A 23933-nucleotide genomic window follows, 5' to 3' on the forward strand; every position below is an offset into this window, starting at 1 on the left:
CCTTTCTCCCCCCACCACCCTGATCTCCATCCACCCCCACTTAGCACATGACAAGAGAGTTTAAAGAGTAGGGGGGGAAAAAGTCTTAACAAAGACTTTAAAAAAACACCCCTCTAATCTTTTCTTATAGGCCACCTACACGTAACAGATATTTATCCATCAGACTCAATCTCCTCAGAGGGTCCAACTCATCTTGGCATGTGGAGAAATGAACCTTTGCCAGTCAGCTACTGCTCATTTAGGAATCAAGCCATGCAAGCCAACGTTAGAGTTTAGACTGCGAAAGGGAAAAAAGCCATGCAAAACCACTCTCCATGGCACTCCAGCACTCCCTCTGTGAAGACCGGGATACTTCTAGACTACCATCAGACCCTCAGAGGAAGAGCTAATACTCTAAAGCCTCACAGGCATTGGGGTACAAGTTTCAAGAACATGGATCATCTACATACAATGGGAATTGTTTTCCCATGTATTTAACAGAAACCAGAGCTCAATTTTTTCTCTAGACTAGATTCTTTACTCTCAAGTTTTTAGTATCTGGCAGGTTACCTCACAGTAAGAGAAAAATTTATTAAGATGCTTAAAGATAAGCTTGAGGAAGCTGGAGAGGTCCCTGAGCTGATCTGTGACTCAATTTGAGGCAGTGATTAAGCCCTGGTATAAAATTCCTCCTAGATTAGTACTTGCATCTTTAAGCATGGGTACCTTTGAAAAGTAATTACCTCTTTATGAGCCCGTTTGTAACTGTAGCTAATGATACTGAGGTTATCCTACATTTACAGAAAGGATCTATCACAGCTGATGAGTTTTACATTCACTAGTTCTAGATTTACTACAATCAAGGCTCCAGGAAGCCCAAAACACAGGACAAATCTACTCAATAAACCAAGGACAAAACTCTTTGCTGCAAGAATACACCAAATTATCTCAACCAGTTCTGAAACAATGAGTTCAGCTGAAATGCGATTACTGATCTCTGAAGCCTAGTGGAGATATAACTGTTTTTTGCACATCTCCATCCCTAAAATATTTTATGGGGCAGCCTGGTTTTGAGGACTACCTTTGATCACACTAAATACATTAAATCCTAAATATGAACTTGACAAGTCCAAGCAAATCTCTGTTTCAGGCTACCACTAAGACACTACCTTTGAAGTGGACGAGCTAACTATCTAAAACTGGGCTAATGCTGTAGAAACAGTATGCATAGCAACCTGGTATTTTCAAGGATTTATTTTGCTTGGTTTTTAAAGCACCATCAAGCTGTAAATAGGATGTGGGCAAAACAATTTTCATGAATGGACGTACAAAATGTTACTAAGGGTAGTTCGGCATATGCTGGGCACTGAAGGAATCTTAGATTTGATGTTAACCAAGGAAGCCTCAAAGAAGTCTATGCTCTCTGAAGGCTGAACCCTTCAAAAAGCCATTATTTTTCCTTTACCCCAGATGTACAAAATAAGACAAAATGCAATTTCACATTCATGCTCATTCCAATTGTAAAATTTCCTTTTAAAAGGGGCAATGCTTAGCATGCCAAGTTCCACAGTCCTATTTGCTACTGGAATTTGAGTAGTCCTCAGCTGCAGGTAGTGAAGATGATCACCCTAATAGGACCTCAGTCAAGTGCCCAAGGGCTTCACTTAAATTGTGAACAATGCAAGCATCATATAGGAAAGGGAATATTCCAGCCACAAGTTTCAGACTTCAAAAGGAAATCCGTTTATTTACAAGAAACACAAACAATAAAAGAACAGATGCCCTGCCCAAAGACTCCATCCTCAGTACAGTCATGATGGCTACTTGACATATTACCTTCCTGACATTAGAGATCTTCCTTTGTCTGATCCTATAACAATTAATACAGAAATGCATCTGGGAAGCTTTGTCTTTGATGGTAAGATCCAATTTTCCCTCAGGGAAACTAGGAGAGGCTAAGGTCCTTTTCAAATGCATTCCCCTCTTATGTGAATTGTTTGCACTTCACCAAGCAAGCTGATAATTCTTCTCCTTAAGAAAGATAATTCCTGCTTCTCTGCTGTTATTCACCCCATACAGATGGCACTGCTCATGTCACCCTGCTGCACATGGAAGTTGGAAAAATCAGATATGAAACAGCATGGTGAGTTTCCAGAACCAGCAAGAGTTAAGCCTGCAATATTCACATAGAACCTCTCAGTAAAGGAAAATCCTGTACTCTCCTCGGTAACAAATAAGGTATCTTATCATAACCTTTGCATATACACATTGGAGCAAGCAAATGTCATTGTTTAGGAAGTCCTCATCCTACTTAGGGTGACCAATAAGGAACGAGCAGCTTCATTTCCTTGCTGTAGCTACCTCAATGCTCTCAGTAACTGTCAGCGACAGATCGTGGCCTAAGACTCCAACTTGCCAAGAATTTTCTGCAGCCATCATATTATGCACTGTTGAACAGAAAAAACCCCAATCAAATAAATTGGAAATAATTCCTTCTTTCTACCTCCTAAATCTCTACCAATCATTACCTTAAGTACAGCCTTGCAACAACTAAAGTCTGACAGGATTTAAAACAATTTTTGCACTCTATTTTTCATCTGTAAGATCCACAATCTCTCATGCCATAAAAAAAAAAAAAAAAAAAGGGTAAAGAGAAATACCATCTGAACCGTGGGCATGAAGTGTCTTATGCCTCACCTTAGAGATGAGTGGAAAGTAACATAACTGCTCAACAACTGCTAGAAAGGAAAAGGGCTGAATGAGAGGAGTGAGAGCCTGGCTTTGGCAACTGAACACAAAGCAATAGTTGCATCCTGTTATTGACACATAATTATTTAGCTTATGCTTCAGAGGATACTTTGTTTGCAAAGTTTAAAAGTTCGTTCTTGCCGGGTAGTAAGTATAATTCAGCAGAGAACTGAAGCCTCAAATCCCGCTTGCAAAAGAAGCAAAGCTGCAAATCTTAGTGGTGCTCTTATGTTTGTACAACTCAAATGAAGCTGGTAAGTGTGATTTTCTTCTTTACAGGAAAACCTTTACGAACAGGGACTATTTAGGCTCTGCTGTTTGTTTTCTCATTTGTCATTTATGACGGTTTTAGCTGCAGTGGATGGGAAGGTCCGTGGGAAGGCTCCACTATACTGATTGCTTCACACTATGTAACAGCACACATGCATACGCATTTTAAACAGCAAAACGCCATTTGTTTAGGGACCACTGAGAGACTCCTGGAATTCTGATACGGGGTACTGTACTGGAATGGTGTGTAAAGGGATGGAGGTGCTCCATGAAGCACACAGGTGGAAATAAATGTTATAAGGCTAGACAGTCAAGAGAAATCTTCCTGCAAATAGAGATGCTGTATCACTGAAAGATCTTGACAGGAACAGGTTATGGAAACAGAAAGAAACATCTGTTACCGTTGGCTAAAACAACCCACAAGTTGCTTGAGAAGTGGGTGGGCAAAGAAGCTTTCTCTTTTCTCATTTGGGTCCCTTACTGGGAAGGGGAGTCAAGGCTGAAGCCTTCCAATTGGCTAACTTCCGAAGCTGATAAAGGAAGTTTCTGCAAGACATTGTGCTTGTTTTGAGACCATTTCTTTATTTCCATGTGACAGCAGCATGTGTTAAAAGCATGCCTCATACTACCATATGATTCAAGCAGTAAAACATGTTTCCTACAGTATAGCCTTTTAGGGAAAATATTCAAGCACTAAAAATACATTCCAATCTGTATTTTATTTAGCTAAATGTTTTGTTTTGACCTTTTCTGCATATTTTCAGCCTTTTAGGTGATTTTGTCTGTCTGCAGAAAAAAGCCCTAACAAAAAACAGTAAGTAGAGGGTTGGAGAAAGGGGTTTACACTTTCTTCCTAATTACTGTTATTCCATACACCATAAAATCCTCTGTTTCTCACAGAATCAGCAATAAAAGTGATCAGCTACTGCCCTGGCATGGGAGTCAGAAGCCTATTTATTAGAAAATACCAGGGAAATAAAGACAGTTTTACCTTGTCAGTGTGAGGAGAAACAATAACCTGGGTTACTGTAATTCCTCCATCCGGAGGTCTGTATCAATCTACTAAAAAAACCAGTCAGACAAAAAAAATTTGGTATGAACTCTCAGGCAACTGACACTGCAAGAGAAAAGTGGTTTTCAGAATTAAATGGGGCGAGGAACGCAAACAAGGCCAGGACACACTGCTAGATGGAAAGGCAGAAGAGAGCTGAACTCTGCAATCTCTAAAGAAACACGTATTCTCTTCCTTCACTTCTGTCTGAACGCACACATGGGGGCATGTTCCCAGCCCTCCCCTCTTCTAAGCTTCAAGAAACAGTAGGTGCATCTCCAAAACAAAACGCCACATCTCTTCTGCCAGTTTCATGAAATCCCTGTGAAGGTGAACGAGGAAGGTCTCAACAGCTAATCTGTGCTGTGTGTCGCTCGGGCTCCTCCCTCTGCCAACTCTGGCCCTTGCAATGCCTCTGCTCTCTCCCATCACTAAATCCTTTGCTCATTACCAAGCCCTTCATTAAATGCTGTTGGAAGTCTGCTTTTTAACCTTCACGTCTGTGTTTATTCTCTGCACAGAAACAGAGCAAAATCTGTGCCTGGCAGGCATTTGCTTTTGTAAAACTCCTTCTTCTTTCCCTTTCTGACTTTTCAGAGCATGAAATGTGCCTACTAATCCTAATTGCCTGGGATGGAGAGTCTTGCAGAGACTAGACAAAGGGGGCAGCCTTCCACCAAGGAGCTGCGAGTTGGCACCAGACTCTTAAACTCTCGAGTCTCCAGAGCTCCCATCTCACTTTGCTGTATTTCTGAAGAGCACAAGGACAAACTTCTCCAAGTAGCTATACTAGGAACAGGACTTGTCTCCCCATCTCTCCTGCTTAAAATGGCCCTCCCAACACAAGAGCCTATCTGAGCTCGTTGTACAACATGACTCAGGCTGGCCAGAGTCTTCAAATATTGCTGCTGTATGTCAAAGCGAAAAAGGTAAATATCTGACCTTTAAGGGGCATTTGCCTGTCTGTATCCAAGCGCCAGCTCTCTTACCAAAGTTTGCAAGGTCCCACTGGCACATCCACAGCCTCGGCCTTTATTTCAGTATTAGCAGTGCCTCACCCAGTATCACAGGCACTGAGAAACTGAATCATTATGGTATTAAGACACTTTTGCCTTCAACAGTCATTAAAGAACTTTATGTTCTAGCAGAGTTTGTCTGGATTCAGAGGAATATTTCCACTGCAGCAACAAAAAACTCTTTCACAGGGTTGCTGTCATTGCCTAACCAAAACGTCTTTACCACCCAAGGTTAATGCTTGTGTCCTCCACAGTTGTCACACCACCCACACTGTTGACTAGGTCTACTGCAGTTGACTTGTCTAATGTAGACACTAATGCAGTACCAGACTAATCCAGCCTTGCCAAAACTGCTGTATATAGTTTTAGATAATTCAGAGTTCCTACAATTTCTTCAGATTTTCTTGTAGGGACTGTTTGCCAAGACACTTGCCAACTTTAACCCATATTCCACACAGGCTATACCTTCTCATCAATTCCATAACTCATAAATTAGTGTGGCCACAGTTTCAGTTCACAACAAATAATTCCTCACCTAAGCACAGGCTCAAATAGTGTTCTAACAGCAGTCCAATCTAAACCAATATAGCCATGCCAACAGATAGAATAGATGCAAAAATAAGTGAAACTGCTTTTACACAGAAGAGCCTTTTTCATTGTGAGTGTGCATTTTAACTACATGAAATCCTATTAATCCAAACAAATCAGCAAGCCAAATGCCTGCTACCGCCTCTGCAGCTCTTACTGCAAGAATGTGTGCTTAGCACAACTTTAAATGTGTGTCTTATGCCAAAACACTCATCTGCAGTGGAAAAAAACCTCAGCAGTATCTTGGTAGAGCACATGCATGCCTTATCAATCACCACATTGCAATAATACAAACTTTCTCTAATCCAAGAAGCAGTATGTTCCCTAGAAGGGTTTGAATTCCTGAGATTTAACCGTATATCAGTAGAGCACCGAGCTTCCACATCTGAGCCACTTTTCATTGTGGAAATAGCAGTACACACTATTAATAAAAGCTCCAAGCACAGAAACACATTCAAAGCCTTGTACTTGGCAGTGAATGGAAGACTTGCAAAAATTCTTACTATTCTTAAACACATTTCAGGACTGCTATATTACAGCAAAAGCCCCGTACATCCAAACTTGCAGTGGAAATGCTGTGTCAGCTTAGCGACACAGACTGAGCTACCACCACAATACAGAGCACTAAACTAAACACTCTCAATGGTTGATTACATTTCACAGTCATAATATCCTGTGGGCAGCACAGGTCTGCTGAGGAAATACTTGTCTGTTCTCAATCTGTACTCATCTAGGGAGGTCACATGCTCTCAGAGAAAAATGCACCTCCATTAACAAGAACGCAGGTCCTGACAACTTAAATAAAGTCCATATAATAAACTAACCCAGTGTCTTGCGACAAATGAAGAGCTGACAGGTAGTATTTATAAAATGTATTTTAGGGGTGTGCTGTACTCATTAAGAGCCTCTTCTCAGACTGGTGGGTCCTGCAGTCACTGTGTCTGCAAAGAAAACAGGCACTAACCTTGTGTAGGGAATACAAAGCTGGAAAGACATCGCTAAAGGGAACAATTTATGAGGTAACCTCAATCGCAAGAGCAAAAGATGAGAAGGCGGGACAGGAACTGAGAAGTAAGCAGCCGGGCTCACTCTTTTCTGGGTAAAGTGGTGAACAGGGAGACAACCAAAAAAAGAATGAGCAAGTGGGGAAACACAAAATCTAACAATAGTTTAACTAATGGGAAAGCAGTTTAAATTTAAACATGGTGAGATGGAAAGGAGGAAGCCCAGGCTGGAAGAACACAGTGGGGAGACCACATTGTTCCAATTGGAAAAAAACAAAGTAAAAGAAACCTACAGCAAATAAAGTACTTGGCTCTTACAATGTTTTTAATACTTTCTGATGGAGGAAATTTTGAAGGTGGTTTGGCATGATCTAGATGACAGCAATGCAAACAAAACTTGTTCCTTACTGCTACCAGCTTTAACACACAAAGCAGGCTCCAGCACCTCAGTGCATCACCACACAGAGCCAGTGCAGATTCAGGCTCGAGAGGTGACCCAGACCTGAGAGTATGTGGAGTGGGACTGATGAAGCAGGCTGGTCCACCCCTGATGGACCCCCATGTAACAACATGAAAGGAACAGTGCGACACTTAGAACAGGGACGCAGCACCAGAGCTCCCAGAGGGCAGCAGAACTCCACCAAGGAGTTCAGCCAAGCTCATAACCTTGCTGTGACTTCTGTAAATCAGTGCCACAGCTGAGTTCAACCCAGCCAGGTCCAATCCACTGCAATTACAAAAGCGACTACAAGATGAAAAGAGACTAACACTTTATCCCATTATTTTAAGGAGTATTAAAAGTCAAACTCAAAGCCACACACAGAAAAACTAAGACCTAAGTTCAAGGCAGCAGAAGTATGTCCTAGGTACTCAGCATGCAGGCCCTGTGCTGCACAATGAATGGAGACTTCAGATGGGGTTTATTTCTTTTTAGGCAGACTTGACCTTAATCCATCTTGAATTAGCTCATAATACTTCCAGAGGATACTAAATAAACCTGTCCAAGAAGCTGTTATACAATACAGCCACCACAGCTACCCCACACAGCATTTACAGGCAAGAGTGGAGGGAAATTCAGATGATGAAAATAGAGCAATCACAATTTACTCAGTTTGTGGTAAGATTTTAGATTATACACAATTGAAATCTGGAGCAGGCCATACCTTACTGGAGGTAGGGGTCACAAACTAAAAAGAAACTGTGGTGAGAGGCTCTGAGATCTCATCTTCACAGCAGCAGAGCCAGAGGTCCAGCTCCTACCAGACCAAAGAATCAGCAGTGGTACAGCCTAGAAAATGATGAGCACTCCAGGTCAGCCTCTCAGTCCTAGGACTCAGTGTAAAATTACAGTCCAAAAGGACAATTTTACTAGATCTCACAAGTCAGAGGACAGCAGAAGTTAGGCAGTTAGCTCACTAAAACCACAGTAGTGGGGAAAACTGACACCCAGTTACAGCTAGTTTCTTTGCAAACACACAAGTTGTGACAGGGCTTTGCCTCCAGCTTTCACTGCTTCCTGTGTCAACAGACATGCAGGGACCTAGTGAATGAGGGAGGGGTCTTCTGTGGAACCTCAGCAGCCAAGCTGGGACAGAAAAAGATAGAAAAACACTCCCCTCACACCCTGCCTGTGCCTTGCACATAGAAAACCCAACCAAGCCCTCAGCAACATGCTTTCTCACCTCACCTTTCAAAATCTTTGCAAATCTGTTCATTTCATGTGACCTATAAGCTCTTTCTCTAAACTTTCCGTTAACTGACTCCCTCCCCACTGATGAAAGATTAAAACAAAAGAAATATTTCACAGGACAAGGCCTTGGGAGGGGATAACAGGCTCAAATGTAGCAGAGTCTTGCAAAACAAAGAAGATAAAAGAACAGATGGAACCTTGAACTGAAGAACAAGGAAATCTCCCTTAGTCCTGTGCTCAGAGATACCACAAAGCCTGCCAAAGCTGGGTCCTTTAGATGAATTTAGCTCATTATAATGTGAAAACCACACCTCTTGATGAGTAGTCCCCTACTCAGGTAAGACCCCCCACCCTTTGAGTTTGCAAAGAACAATAAAAATACACTGGAAGTTTAAACTGAGATGAGACATGTTGTTAACCAGTGAGAAACAAAGTGGCAAGAAACTACCCAATGGTCATTACATTAAATGTGTATTTGTGTAGCTTAAAGTGTATAAATATGTTGCTTGCCTGTGTGCAGCGTGCTAGCTTTGTGGAATTATCACCTAGCACCCATCTCTGCGCAGACATAGATTAAACAAATATCTCAACTCCGTTTGTTTTTCAGTTCATTGCACACAAGATAAAAGAACCCATATTTTGGGACAGCACCACCACAACTTAAAGTCTTGCAGAGTTTATCATCAGCCCTTTTCTCTCATTCCATCTTGCTATTATTTTCAGTCTCTAAGCACTGTTAGTTATTTGTCTGCCTCTGTCCTCTTCTTCTTGTGTCTTCTTTCCCTACCACTCTGTCAAAGTAGTTTTGGATTTCACCCACGCTTTTCAGTGTTCTCATAATGGGGGTATGGGGGTGTACATGTATGTATGTTTGCCTCCTTCCCCCAGTCATGCTCCCCACCAGATTTTGAGCCTGCCCCACCCCTGATACCAGTTCCCATTCCACCACCTACTGTGAGACAACTCTTACGAAAACTGTCACCAGACCAATTCCCTCCACTACACAACTTTTCTCTTCTACTATGGCACCTCAGGGAAGACAGTGAGATCTGACTGGGTTGGTCTGTCATGAACCAAAGAACAGATCCCCAAACAACTTGTGTGTGCAGCACACCAGGAGACATCACATGGATGGGTGCATGCATTCCCACACCATGAATGCTAATATGAAGAATTGTTTGAAAGAAGACAAAATGTTTCTCCAGCTTAACTGAAACCCACGCCTGCAATCCCAGCTGCCTCGTCACCACCTTTGACTCATTCCTCAAACCCTCCCCTCCTCCAACCTCTATTTCTTTCTGTGCAGAATCTCAGCTGCTTGTAAGAAAATTACAAAGTGACATTACTTCCTCCACCCTTTCATCCTTCCCTTCCCCTCCTGCAATTCTTCCCATCACATACAAAAGCGTCTTCCCAACCCTTCTAAGCACTCCACCTGCCTCTGATTTTATCTCCAGCTCCCTATTTTGTGCCAACTTCAATCCCTTACCATTTGACAATACATATTTGTGAGCTCTTCTCTTCCCTCTCCCAATACAAATATGCATTAAATTCTTGCATCTCTAAATTCCTCAGAGACTCTGGAACACAGTTTGGATGTCCAGGGTAAGAATGGGAAAATCACTCACCCCCATGTTCTCCCCATCTCTAGCTGTCAAACTGCATCATGTGAACTCCCCGCAGTCACTTCTTTTTCTGGTGAGTTCAGTTTGGATCCTCCCCAGCCTACCTCTCACAAGCCTAACCAGCATGCCTCTCCAGCCTCTCTCTCAAATACTATTAAAGCTGCTCTACTTCTAGTGACCCCCTTCCTAGTCAAACCTCAGGACTAGCAGTCTGTCATCACTACTTCTTACTTAGCAAAGGTGGTAACATTTTTGATACCTGGATTACTCCTCCCTTGCCTTCTGTGAATGACTTCCACCGCTACCACTCTTGCCACCTCCAAAGATGCTGAAGGAGACAAATGAGCAATTATGAACATCATCACAACTTTTTCCACACTGATTTCCATGCTTACTGCTAGCTCTGAAGTTATCTAATGGGTCATAAGCCACACCTACATACTCCTTCCTACCCATTGATGCAAAAACAGGTAGGTTGAAGCAACTAGATACAGCTGAAATTGTACAGTTTCAGGCAGCCCTTGAAGCAAGGGAAAGAGATGTGAGCCTGGTTCCCAGATCAGCAAGAGCTGGACAAGGCAGGCTACCAGAGCCAGGCTCAGCAGGATTTGAGAGCCCATAGCAATTACATTCGTAGAGGCTGGCTCACAGCTCCTGCTGATTTTGAACTCAGAAACATAATTCCTGTGTGCCAGGCTTGCTGGATTACAGCCCACACTGAGCTCAGCAGGAGAGTGTGTCAACCAACCTACTGCTCAAGAAAGCAAAAATACAGCTTCCTTTAGTAGCACTGACTTGCAGCTCCTTCTTACTTCAAAACCAACTCTCTGAGCTCCTACAAACACTGGAGACCATTCCTTCCTCTGTCCCACTCCAGAGGTGGTGGTATACTAACTTGAAAAAAATGGGGTGGGGAAGGGGAGACATATATGAAGTACACCTCCACCCATGGTTCCTCTTTATATTTGTTAGCATACAAAAATCACCTACTGTCTGCATTTACTTTTGACTGAGCTCTGAGGCAACAAGTTAAAAAGCTGGTATGAGTGTACGTAGTGCTAACATCCTGACTAGTGCCTGTGTTTCCTACTGCACAAATACTGTTTGGATCCCCTGCTTGGTTTTGTTAAAGAACATCTGTCTCATGCAGGACACTTACCACCCTCCAAATGTTTGACAGCCTCCACACAGAGAGGGCGATTTCTCAGTGTGGCTCACGTTAAGGTAAACCACACAGGTAAGGTAAACCCATCTGGGATGAACAAACCCATAAGTCAAAAGTAACTCCAAAGAGGCAGGCAAGTTGTGACTAACCTTCCAATACTTTCCAGCTTTCCCTCTAATCAAGGAAAGCTAGCAGGCCAGAAGCATAAAACCAAAAGAGCAAGCTGAGGTAATGATACTATGTGGAGGAAAAACTATCATTGCAGAATCTAATAGCCAACAACAACCTTTGATTTGTATATGTTAAGTGATAATGAATTGATGCATTAATGCTCAATTATGTAAAAAAACCCCTTCAGGGCAGCAAGAAGAGGGATCCAGTGGTACAATCCTATCTACCTGGGAAATGGAGCTGGAGATCAGTGCACAGCATCCTTATCAGATCCTTTATACAACATACAACTATGTTGCCATAGCAAGAGCTTCCTCCATCTTTATGCCAGGGTGGCTATAAAAATGTCTATGAAGATATTCAGTACTGGGTATAGCAAATCTGGCTCAAGGTTTGCTTGTAGTGGTTGTTTTCTCCCTCCCCCAAAACACACAATCAAAAATCATGACTATGCTCTTCAAAGATGACAGCCCAATGCAGCAGGCCACAGAGAATTCCCACCCCTCCGCACGGCAGATCGCACAGGTCCCTGACTCCCCTCTGCGCTCTGGAGCGTGGGTAACTTTTTTTTTTTTTTTTTTCCCCCCCTTTAAAAAAGAAGGCAGAAAGCTGTGGGAAAATACTTTTATGGCTAAGTGAGCTTTACCACCCACAAAGAGACAGGTCCCCAAGGGGCCCTCACCGCCCACAAAAAGATGAGCACTTCTGCAAAGCCTTACCCCTTCTGATATAATGATATCTAGAAATTCATCACTTTAACAATGCACACAAAAGCAATCAGCCTGCACCCTTCACTTTTAAGAACATCATCATCTCTCTCCAGTGCCTTTTTGAATCTCAAAGCCAGCTTTAGCTTCCCAGCCACCAATACAAAGAAAGGCTTATTGGGACAGCCTGCATCAGCAAATACAATATACAAGCTTTCTCAAATTCAGTGCTCGCTTCCATCATGCGACACTGGAACAGATTACAGCTTGTGACACAATGCAGATGACTAGTGGGACTTCTCCTGCACCCGGACAACTGAAGACATCCTCCCAAGACTCCTGTACCTATACCAGGCACTGTGGTATGAGTACTACACCCATAAACTTCCCCTTTAGCCCAGCCAACAATTTTACTAGCTTAAACACTCCATGTACTGGAAAAAAAACACCTGTTTCAGCAAGTAGGTGAACTCACCTACCATAAGGTGAGTGCTGAACTTTATGCAGCAGGACCTCAAGAAATAAAAACAACCTAACACCACCACTCAAATATCTGCTATTTGTTTGCAGTCTAAGTTCATCTGACATCAGCTTTTGCATCTTTCTATACCTTTTGTCTACTGAATTAAAGGATGCTCTATAAAAAAATCTTTCCCCCCACATAGATATATCTAGACCAATCAAGTAAAAATGACTACCTACTACTTCTTTGATTAGCTAAATACAATAAGCCTATGTCACTCTATAGCTGCAGTCTTCCTCATCTGATTCTTCCTTCAGCTACTTTGAGCCCTTCTGAAGTAGACACAAGCGTTGCACGTGGCTTTGCACAGCACTTGGAATGATATTAATAAGACCATATAAAAAGATAACAGCAATTTCATACTCCCCGATATTCCCATAATCACAGAATCATCAAGGTTGGAAAAGACCTTGAAGATCATCCAGTCCAACCATTAACCTCACACTGACGGTTCTCAACTCCATCAGATCCCTCAGCGCTATGTCAACCCTTCTCTTAAACCCCTTCAGGGATGGGGACTCCCCCCCTGCCCTGGGCAGCCCATTCCAACGCCCAACAACCCCTTCTGTAAAGAAATGCTTCCTAATATCCAGGCTAAACCTTCCCAGGCACAACTTGAGGCCATTCCCTCTTGTCCTGTCACTTGTTACTTGGTTAAAGGGACTAATCCCCAGCTCTCTGCAACCTCCTTTTGTTACTGATTTCATTATCAACTGAAATTAAATTGTGTTTGATTTTAATATAAGTATAGAATGAAGATATATTTTAGTAAAAATAATTTATTTTACATTTATTGTATTTTGAATCTAGCAACCGACTGCTACTCTAAAATCTCCTGTACAGCCCTGTACCAAGGCCAAAGGGATCGGTCATAATTGTTTAGTAGGAACGGTTAGAACCTAGGTAACAAAACACAAGATGGTTTTTAAACTGATTTATGATAAATATATAGGACTAGAAGAATGCAAGTAGTTGTCAAGGTCCAGGATTAATGGGAACTGAGGGCAGTAACCGTAACAGCTTGCAAGTACTTGCTAAGAAAACTATGTCCTTGAGCAAAAGGTAATTCTGGCAGGGGAAGATCGCGACCACTGACTCGGACCACCTACTCACATTACACCCCAGATCCATTTCTAGACATTTCTAACCTCTACTGTGCAGAATCGGAAATAGGAGGAGAATATGTTAATGATTTATTGGAGATTGTATGTTTATGTATGGATACTTAATGAATATGTATGAGTAAGTTCTATATAAGGTGCATGATTCTGGTGCCCAGCACATGTTGTTGGTGAGAACACTCCCCTACACGTCTGGCCGTTAATAAAGAAGTGTCTGCTTATCGACATCACATTGGTGTCGATAAGTTTTTATCTCGGTTTTCGGTAACACTTTCAGGTAGCTGTAGAGGGTGATGAGGTCTCCCATCAGCCTCCTCTTCTCCAGACTAAACACCCCCAGTTCCCTCAGCCGCTCCTTGTATGACCTGTGCTCCAGACCCTGCACCAGCTTTGTTACCCTTCTTTGGACACGCTCAAGTAATTCAACGGTCTTTTTGTAGTGAGGGGCCCAAAACTGAACACAGTAATCAAGGTGCAGCCTCACCGGTGCCGAGTACAGATATTGCTTGCCTATGTAAGGTCTTAAAGCTAATCACAACAGGAATCCACGTTCCATTGGTTCACATGCTATTCCTCAAAGACATTTTCAGAGTCACTACTTTGCTCAAAACAAGCCTTTGCAAACTGTAAATGGGATACACATTACTTGTCCCAAGGTATCTAATCTCACCCTGGGCTGTCATAATATTCACTTATCCACAACATACCATTACTTGGATCATCAATGGGAGTGAAGCAACTGCAAAAAAGATCTGCCCTCCAAGTAAACAGATTGAGATTGCCACTGTCACACTGTGTATTTTAATATCTACAGACAGAAGGTGGGTTGACTCCAGAACCCAAACACCTGGCTCTTTGAAAGGCCAACAGCAATAGACTGGTAACACTGAACTCTATGCTCTTAAAGAGTGCTTAACAACTGGCTTGTTTGAAATCCATCTTGCCTCTGGCCCAGAGTCATTCCACAAAACTGGTTCCTTTAACTGTCCAAAATATTTCCTATTGTTTCAGCCTAATTCAAGGCTTTGACGACCATTCTGTTCCCATTTGAATCTTCTTTTACAAATGCCTTGCACCATCTCTTCTGGGAAACTATAGTAAAAGTATAATTACCACTTCAAGCCTCTGTATTCTTCTTAACCCTTTGACAGGGCTTTCTTATGTGGGGGACAAAGTCACACACGTTTCTCTAATAAGCTTCTCTCAAGGGGCAGCATAACCAAAGACAACATACTACAAACATCTCTACAACTCCTGAAATGCAGCCAGTCACAGACAGTTGTCTGGCACACTTGAGTAAATGCAGATCTTTCCAACTACTGCTAATCTCAGTGCAGTCACATTTCCAGATACTAGCCGAAAATCCCCTGACACCTCAGACCTCATCAAGCATATCCTGTAAAACAAAGCGGTCTGCATTCACTCTGACCAGAAAAATTGCACTCATTCTAATCTCACTTGTAAATAAAGTTGTAAATTATGCTCATAACTTACAGCTGTTAATCCATACCAACTATTTCTATGGACACTTACGCTACATAAGTAGGCGACTGAGGGGTTTTCAGCTTTCGATTCAGTTTAACAAAAGGAACTAAAAATGAGAGACTCTTGGCACAAAATAAGTATCCTCACAGAAAGCTAGTAACAAAAGCACTCTCTAATAACATCCGCTCTCAGACAAACCTCGAAACCTCATCCTCTGCAGTAACAGCGATCACAAGGTTTTACAATAGGCTTAGCAGTCAACACCAATACATGCATCTAGAAGCAGCTGTACCTACTGCTGAAACACAGCGTTTAACACAGCTTCAGCTAAAACAAACTCCACTCTCATCTACAGTGAACTCAAACATTGTGTCACTGCTCCTGTGCACTCACACAATTCAGAATCACTGAAGACTGAGGGTAGAAAGCATCTCTGGAGAGGCTCTAGGCCATCACCCTGCTCAGAACAGGGTGAATTACAGCATGCTACTGGAGTGTATCTTCAGTCAAACTTGGATATCTTCAAAGATGGAAATTCCACAACATCCTTGGGCAACCTCTTCCAGCATTTGACCACTCTCACAATTAAAAAAAAAAAAAAGTAAGTTTATTTAAGTTCAAATGGAATTTCAATTTGCGTTCATTGCCTTTTGTCCTTCACTGGGCACCACTGCGAGGAGCCTGGCTCTCTTGTCTTTGTTACCTCAGTTATTTACACACATTGACAAGATCTACTCCTGAACCCTCTCTTCTCCAGGCTGAACAGTCCCAGCCCTCTTAGTATCTCCCCTCCAGTCAGAGTCTCTAATCCCTTACTCATCTCTCTGGCCCTTCGCTGCATCCACTCCAGTATGTCCATGCCACTCTTGCACTGGAGGCCCAGAACTGGACAAAGTGCTCCAAATATAGCCTCATCAGGGCTGAAGAGAAGGCTCACATCCCTCAATCTACTGGCCAGTATACTGTTAGCCTTCTTTTCTGCAAAGGCATGTTTGCTGGCTCATGTTCAACTTGTTGCCCACCAGGACCCTGAGGCTCTTGTCTGCAAAGCTGCTTTCCAGCCAGTAGGTCCACAGCCTGTACTGGTGGATGGGGTCATTCCTCCCCAGGTGCACGACTTTGCATTTCTCTTCACTGAACTTCATGAGATCTGTTGGCCCATGTCCCAGCCTGTGAAAGCCCCACATGAACAGCAGCACAACTTTCTGGTTCATCACCTATTCCTCCTGGTTTTGCTGAGGGTGCACTCTGACCCATCATTCAGATGATGAACGAAGATGCTAAACAGTATGTATTGGCCCCAAGCAGATTTCTGAACAGGCCAAAGTCCGCTTTCCTGAAGAGCTTTACCCATTATTTATCTGCATATGCTTGAGGCAGGCTCCTTTTACCCATTTTGAGGCATGAAACCAACAGAGCAAGGCATGATGAAAGATGCAGAAAGCATCCAGTTACAAGACACAAGGCTAATTCACTTAAATAAATATTTATTACAGTACTCATGCATTTGCTTAGCTAACATGCTATCTTGTGAGGCAAAGGAAATATTCTAAATTAATCTGGGAGCCGCAAAACAGTTGCAAAAAAGCTCTGCTGCATCAACAAAACTGATGCATTATCTTCCCCAATATAGGAAACCAAGATGTTTTGTTTCTCATAATACCAAAACCCTACCCGTTGAGCCCTGTAGCCATGTTGAGTATGAAATGTGGAAAAGACACAGCACCAAGTAGCAGCAAGTAGTGTGCCTACAGTGAGTCTCCTTGGGTCACATCTAGCACAGCTTCTGATCAAGTACCAGAGCTTCTTGCCCATTCCATTAAATACAGGTTGTTGACAGGTCTGCAGTCTGTCACATGAATGCAAAACAGAGCAAGAAGGGACATGGAGTAGGAAGGGGAAGAAATTAATAAACAGATCACAGCACTTTGCTACATAGGAAGCAAAAACGTTGAGGAAGCAAAAACATAATGTAGGAGGAAGTCACTTGAGTCTTTATTAGGTATCTGAGACTGATGTGATCTGAGAAAGGGCTCCTGCAGCAGGCACACTCATTCACACTGTAAAACCAAGTTCCATACTCCTGGCTAGAAGAATTACATTTGCAACAGTGCTGCACACAACATAATGATGGCAATACCAGCTTCAAATTGCACAGGCAGAAACAAGAAAAAGAATCCCTATCACACAGGGCTCATTTATCTTGAGCAGAGTTAAGCAGGCACTGTCTAACTGGTCTCAAAATATCCATTAATACTTGCAGTCCAGAATAAGTTTAAAAAAAAGTATCGAAAAACTGCAGAAACAGAGAAAGGGTACAGCCTCTTTGAAGAAAACTTGATTACCTGCTGCAGACAGCAGTAGGGTTTGTGTACTGGGAGGGGCAGAGGTGGAGAGCAACTCGACCTTTTCAGTGGATAAATGTATAAAATAAAAGAAAGCAGGTGAGGAGCACTGATCAACAGTAAAGCTATATGCCACCTTGGCACTGTCACTCTGTCAAGCAGTGTTTACTTCTGGAAGCAAAGCACACATGAAAGAGCACCTTCCATACAAACCAAACAGCTACTGCTTTTTCCCCCTCTCAAGAGTTCCTGCTTTCTTAGTTCTTATACCACCATTGCTGCTTTAATTTTATCCCTCCTGCTCAGGATCCTCTTCTAGATATCATCCTTTCTGCACTCAGACATCAGGGCAGGATGCAGCCTGCCTAATTTTAGGCATCTAAGGTATCCACAGCAGAAACGTACTTTCAAAGCTCTCTATATAACCAGTGATAAATAGACTGGCAGCTCCACAGAAGATTCAGAGCACCTAAGTTCAGCTCACTTCAGGTGATGAATCAGAGCAGAAGATTCTTTTTCGCTTCTAACTATGCAGGAAGCTTAGCCTCCCAAGTCAGATAGCCCAAAAATTACAGTGTAAATACCCCCCATAGTGCACATAGCTACAGATTCTTATTTCTGGTTGACTCACATCCCTCTCAGTTAACACATTCTCCGATTTAGCAGATTGAGATGAACTAGGACTTGAGCTGCAAAAGCATAAAGGAAAGACAAGAACAAAAAGGACTCAGCAAGAGCAGGCTTTGAAGTGCCAATAGTACTATTTTGACTCTTTAGTTCACCTTTACTGTGCAATACTGTGAAGAGGCAACTCTTTCCATATAACGACATTGATATACAAAATATTACAAATTTATTTCAGAAATTAAACTGGTTTTGGGGTCATTCAGGCTTTGAGAGTACTCTGCTCTCTGGAATCAAATAGGAGATAGCATCTTACAAGGTTCTGATGCAAATTCATTCCCTCTGCCCTTCAATCACTAGTGGTTTGCACTCGTAATGTCCCAACTAAAGAACCCAAACTGGATCTGTTTACAGCTGACAACAGAGAAGTATTTGTGCCCACAGAGCACCTTGGCCACTAAATGGAAGAAGTGAAGAGAGGCACAGAGCAAGCCAGGCATTATAAGCAGCCAGATTAGCATTCTTCCATTCCAGCACACAAAGTACTCTGACCCTTTCTAGCTGTGTATGTTTTTTGTATGCGACAGTGTACAGCAGGAACAGACATCAAAACAAGGATGAGTAACCATACAGAAGATTCTCACTGCAGAATGTGATATTTTGGATGGGAAGGAAAGGATAACTGGAAACAACACACACAACCTTTTCCATCACAAATGCATATGTCAACTGCTTTCTCTCAATACTACCTACTATTCACTTTCAGGAGACATCTGGCTAGACTGGAGAACTAAATCCCCTTCAACTCAGAGGAGCATCTATCTGCACCAAAACCAATGCCACCAGCTTGGGACCTTTCGTGGGATCTTTGCACAGGGCTAGTATTTCAGAAGAGATGGCCTGTGCATCATTCAAATGCTAATGATGTCAACTACCTATCAGCCTTCACTGTGCCAAGGTAGAACACCATGGCAGGAGTTACAACACGAGAAAAGGGGCAGCTGGACTGCCAATTTAATCATAGAGCTGGAAAAAACAAGCTCACAAGTGTCCTTCAATACAGTGAAAAATGACTGATGTACTGTAAAGATGGACCAGCTAGGGACAATGTAGCAACTGTGGATCAGCTATCCAATCCTTATGTAGCCACAAAAAGTTACGTATGACCAGTTGGTTTCTAGGCTTGTTTTCTTTTAAGCATTAATAAACTGTTTTCTACTGTCTGCGAAAGGGATTTCATTTAAAGAATGTTTGCTTTTGACCACAGTCACAATGTGGTATAACCCTGTTGCCACAACTGTAGAATCTATGAAGTAGAAGTCAACAATGGATCTAATACTAAGATAAAGTTAACTCAATGACTTTACAACTTTATTCTGCCTTCATCCAATCCATCTATGACACCAAACTATTAGATTTTATTTATGAGATACACCCATACAACTGAGCAGCAACATTAAAAACTTTCATAGCCGGAAGCTGCTCTAGGAAAGCAGCAGCTAGAGAGATGCAAAGGCAGATGAGAGCCGAGGTCCAGCAGCTAACCTTTATGAAACCCTGTGGACTGCAATTGTGTTATTAGAACACATGAAGCAAGCTTATAAGTGAACACTTAAATAGGAGGATGTCACAAAATTAAAGTCTTCTCCACACTTCCAAAATCCTACTATCTCCAGAAGCTTAAGTACCATGCTGAGGAAATCGACAACTCCAAGGACAGCTCTCACCCATTCCATAAAGGCACACTGCCCAGTCCCTACTGTAATGAGTTCGTGCATTTGCAGTTCAGCATTACAGCCTCTCTTCTTCCTTACATTTCTGCATGAAATTATAAACAGTTCTCAAGTCTGTGATGAAGGTGACAGATATCTGTAGCTCTCAAGTCGCAGAAGAACAAGGCATATTTTAAGCCTCTTATGTTGTTTAGTGCCCCCTGACGTAAATCACAGAAAGACCACAGTGAATGAGGTTACTCAGAGGTTCACATCCTTCCATATTAAGCAGTACCCAAAAGACTTATAAGAGAAACACACTGCATAGAAAGCCATACGGCTCTGTTCATTGATTGTGTTACTCCACAGATCTGTCTATTGTGACAAGCAGGATTAGATCAGGACACTAATCCCAATTCATGTAGTTGTCTTAGATGAAAAGGCAGAAGCAAACTAATAGCAAAAAGCCAAAGATGGGCAGCTGAAGACAGACTCAAAACAACACTCAAGTCTCAGGCAACTGTACAGAAAGCCTTGCCAGAGAATACGTATCTACTAACAGTGAGAAAAACAAGGGTACATCAGAGACAACTGGGATGTGTTTTCCCATCGACTTTCACTGGCTTTCTGGAGCTCTCAAGCCATCTTAGTCCCACCTTGTACAGCTGTGCATGCCTGCAAGCACAATTGAAGGATGGGGGCATCTCAGAGCAGAATTCACAGCTCACTGACACTGTATATGACAGAACATGATTAGGTCAAGAAGACTTGAGTTATGGGAGGCAATAACACCTGCAGTGCCAGAAGAACTGGAGAAGCTGCCTGCAATATGGTTTCCAAGGCAACCAAAGCAGCCTTTCATCATGATCACTTTCATCATTAGAGCAGAAGTGAAAGGTTACTGGGCTAATTCTAGTTGCAGCAGCAACCAATACTCTATCCAAGTGTATGTATCATGGGCTCATCAACCCATTTTAGCTGGCTTTAGCTTAGAGCCATTCACTTGTATTTGAACATTAGACCTAAACACAGCTAGAGCAATCAACAGATGGGGAACACACACCAGGAGGCACCTTAGCTAGTGAGTCTCATTTGAAAATTTGACTGGTGAGAGATCATTGCCCTAATTTTTATTAGGAGAACTACTGTGTGTTCAAATAAATCTTCCTGTCACAGAAGGAGGACAACATTTATCCAGCATCTTAGCTAATTTTCATCCTGATGAAACTTCAAATGCTCTAACAGTTGTGCATTAGCAGTTTCTGGTTGAAGTAAAGAAAGAAGTACTTGCAGATATGTGACCTAGAACTCTCCCAGGGAGCCAAGCTCTGGAGAATGGGATAGCTTATGTGATTTTGGGAAAACAGCAGCTGAACATAACACTTTGAAGTCCTAGATCCCAATTAAAGGCAGACTATCAACTTATTTTTAGCTTCACCTATACTCTCAGTTCTACCCTAGTGCAACAAGGCCACAGACAGCTTGCTTTCACAACCCCAGCATAGATGTCCTGCACCATTATTACTCTTGTAGCATGCTTTGAATAGGCGTGGACTATGGAAAAACCTGTAACATCAAGCTCATTCTCTGAATACATGTAAGTGTTCAGTCTCTGATCTTAATCTATTACCCTGAAATAGCAATGAAATCACTCAAAAACCTGTAAGTGTGGAGTGTTGTATCACTGAGCCCTTAAGCCGTGCTGAGTCTGGATCTCCCCATGAGGTGGAGGACTCAGAGTGACCATGTTGGATTGTATTTAAACAGATAAAGTTTGGTGGCAAAGCCAGTACAGACAAACACAATCTGTATTCATGCAAGGAAAAAATATTTTGTTTGTTGAGATGCACATATCTGAATAGAAGCCTATTGAAACAAAGTGAGGTGAGACAAAAGCATTTCACAAAGCTAGGTAACTCTATCATACCAGTGAACTTTCATCTGCAGGTCTCACACTGAGTAACAGCAATATAACAAACTGGCATCTGTGTCAATTTTTAAAGTCTCCTGCAAAGTTCTTTGGCAAATACTGATTTTCTTCTTCCCCCGAGCTTCCACTGAACTGAAACTAAAGCCTTCTTTGTTCCACTGTACTATTAGCATGTCTCTGTCCATCCCATAGTAGTCAATTACTATAAAGCCTGAAGGAAAACTTCTCATAGGCGAACAAGAGGTCAAGCATTTCAGTGGCAATGAAGTGGATCTTTTTTAAAATGTATTTACTGATTTTTAAAAAGATATTAAAATGTACATCTGCCTGCTACCAGATGCCAAAAAATATCCCTGACTTGGCCCTCAAATTACTTAGCAGTGTCCTGCTCACAATGTCACTTAGGACAAAAGGAAATTTATATTGAAAACAAAACCTCAAAACCAACAAACCAAACAAAAAAAACCCAAAACAAAACAGCGGACAGAAATATTCAGCTTAAAGAAAAACAAGAAAAAAAGCAGTAGGAAGTGGTAAACACAGTACTGAGCTGTGTGTTCCTTGGATACAGAACCAGGCATGCTAACACTGCTGAACTTTGCAGCAGTACTAACTCCCATTACAAAAGGTGTAACCTCATCCCTCAGAGCAGCTCTTTGGTATCTCCTGGGAAGCACAGGGGCAGAGAAAGAAAGGAAAAACGAAAAAGAAAAAAAAGAAAAAACCCCACTCTGTTGGCCTGCAAATGGCAGAGACACCAAGAGGCAAGAAGACTGAAATGGCCCCAAGATGCCCCAAATCCACTTGCATTGCCACACGCAATTGGCCAGTCCTGTTGAGTGAGAAGTTAAAATGTATTTATCACTTTCAACATCACTTCAACCAGCTCTCACTGTGTGGACATTTCCTTGGAGACCACAACCCCATCACTTATGGCAGTTCACCAAGGAGGTGAGAGTCTAGAGGGTAGCTTACAGCCCACATTACCAAGAGCCTTAGAAGAACTGCCAAATGAACTCTCAAGGTTTTTTGATGAGTCTTGAAATAAAAGGGGAATGTAGAATACTGAAAAATATGCTAGTGTTATACCAGTATTTTAAAAGGTTGAAATAGGATGAGACATGTCAGTCTTGTCAGCCTGACATTGATTCCAGACAAAATAATGGAAAAGCTGATATAAGACTCAGTTAATAAAGGATTAAAGGAGGACAGTATAATTACTGCCAATCAACATAGGCTTTGCAGGAAAATATAACTTGTCAAACTACCAACACTTTCTCGTGTGATTACAAGTTTGAATGCTAAAGGTAACAATGTTGATGTAATGTATTTTCACATGGTGTTTTACTTAGTGGCAGAAAGCACAGTGATGCAGCATATCGTATCAGCTGATAGTAAACTGCACCAGTAGATAAGGAGTCATGCAGGAAGGTGCTACTGGGACTTGTTGTTGTTCCACTGTTACATGCAAATTAGGCTGCTGGCATGGAGATATCTGTGTCTGTCATGTTGACTAGTATCGCTTCATTCTCCCCCTGAACTCCCACCTACTCTACCCATCTGTTGCCACTTTTCCTATACTTTGCCTGGAAGTGCCTTGGCACAGGGATGGTCACCAGTCCCTGACTAAACCAGAGTCCTAGTCCTGACCTATGCCCTGCCTAACACGTCAGAGCCATTCTGCCAAACCTACTGTGTGGCTGTACTAGCCTATCTGCTTAGACAACCTGTTATTTTTAGTGGTTCATTAAACCAGACTGCTGTAAGAATTTATTCACAAGGCAGTCATCCCAAGCATGGAGCTATTGTCTATAAAAGTTGCATGAGAATGATACTTAAACAACAGAAAGCTGTTCGTATAAAGCAGAGAACTGAAAGTAAACATGGACAGAACCTGACAGCAAGAGCTTTGACATTAAGAAATTTAGTCAGCACTCCAAAGTAATTCACACACTCCTAAGATCTGTGTCTGCTGCTTTGATTTCCTCCCCACGTACAGCAGTAAGTGGGGCAGGGGACAGGAGTAGAAGTGTAACTGGGTGCATTTTCCCAGACAACAGCTCTCACTCATACTTGACCACAGAAGTCTGTTGTCAGTTTTTAGAAAGCTGTCAGGAATACGAGGTTTTTTTGGCATCTCTTCCCAAATGCTGTAGAGGTTACATAAGAAACACATTTG

The 23933-nt window shown here is 42.2% G+C and overlaps 1 protein-coding gene across 2 annotated transcripts in view; it reads right to left on the minus strand.

The window, feature by feature from the left end:
- The window catches only part of AMBRA1 (autophagy and beclin 1 regulator 1), a 135159-nt gene that overhangs the window by 57689 nt on the left and 53537 nt on the right, over positions 1–23933 (minus strand). The window lies entirely within an intron of this gene.

Source organism: Athene cunicularia (assembly GCF_003259725.1).
Source record: "Athene cunicularia isolate RWA chromosome 5 unlocalized genomic scaffold, athCun1 chr5_part1, whole genome shotgun sequence".
NCBI lineage: Eukaryota > Metazoa > Chordata > Aves > Strigiformes > Strigidae > Athene > Athene cunicularia.